The sequence below is a fragment of the Pecten maximus genome, chromosome 10 (assembly GCF_902652985.1).
Source record: "Pecten maximus chromosome 10, xPecMax1.1, whole genome shotgun sequence".
NCBI lineage: Eukaryota > Metazoa > Mollusca > Bivalvia > Pectinida > Pectinidae > Pecten > Pecten maximus.
In genome coordinates, this window is record NC_047024.1 from 32,968,895 (window position 1) to 32,970,515 (window position 1,621).

A 1,621-nucleotide genomic window follows, 5' to 3' on the forward strand; every position below is an offset into this window, starting at 1 on the left:
TACACTCGCCTGGTCACTACTCTTGATGGGAAATGTTTTATGTATCGTATTTATTAATGCATTCAGTTTATCTCAAAACTTTGTCAATATAATACTAATATCTTATTTAATTAGGTATTTGAGTATATAGATATATATTCAGTAATTTACTAAAGTTAACTTTTTTGAATAAAACAAAAGAAATAGTGACAATACATGTAGTATACACATAAAAACAGTAGTGCTAAACAAACAAACAAACAAACAAACAACAACAACAATTTCTCAAACAACATAACCACAAAAACAGCGAAATAAGAAATGGTCCAAAACATACGAAAATAAAAGTAAAAACCTCTAAAGAGAAACAATGACTCGAACCACACAACAACATCAACAACAACACCATTAACATAATAAACAACAACATATACAATAAACAAAAAAACAAAAAAGACAATGATAATATCTGTATTAATATGCCAACAAAAATGTTACCAAATAGATGGACAATATCATAAAACAATGATCAGTTGATGTTATATACAAAGCACAGGAAGGTGATTCCATTAAAAACAAACAGCATTAACAGAAAATGTTGGTAAACCTAAAGTAATAACATACAAACAATTGGACAATTCAACAATACAGACAAAGGTATTAATAGACGTATCACGATACTGTAAACAACAAGCATCTTAACATCAAGAACAATGAGGTAGACATTGTGTTAGATGAGGACGAACTCAGGTCTAATATAATCATATACATTGTACAATAATATTATATAAAGTCAATAAGCAAACAATGAAACCTAATATCAACAACAAACGGAAGAGCTTAATCAGTCTACATCAGCAGGAACATTTAACAATAACAAAACTCAGATAACGAGGTATATAACACTTTTCATACGACCATGTGGTATAGAAGCCATTTGAGTATTTTATATTAGATATTGTGTGAATGGTCACACCTTGTATTTGTCTTTACGTACATTGGCGCATTATTTATTTATTTTTAAAAAAGCTACATCTCCGACAAGGAGAAATAATGATCGATTGAAAACAAGAAAGACTGACATTTATTACATTTTTACCAGTGAAATATCAAAAAATTATTCATTCTATAAAAGTGATATTTTATCACTAGTGAAAAATATAACTTTTGCTGATTTGATCAATCAAATAAATGATTAGAAAATACCAAAATAATTGACCAATCAGAAAGCCCTACATATATGTCAGCACCTGGACAGGTGAGCTGCTTTTTTTGTTTACAAACTTTCGCTGAAGGCCTAGTTAGCATACGGGGTAGGTTTTTCGTTGATAAAAAATGTAATAAACAGAATATCTAACAGTGACTTCAGTAATACCAAATATATTCCACTCGTGCGGCTAATATTTTGATATTTTTCAAAATATTAGCCCCACTCGTGAAATATATTTGGTATTACTGAAGACACTGTTAGATATCCTCTATATATTTTTTATACAAAAACATAGTAACTTCACCCGCTCCCTAATGTGGATAAATACTTAGCTGCACGCGAAGAATTTCTATTGTGGCTCGCCTATATATTATGTACGCTATTTATAAGCGATCATTCTTAATTTACAATTGTTATTTTTTTTCACTTTTC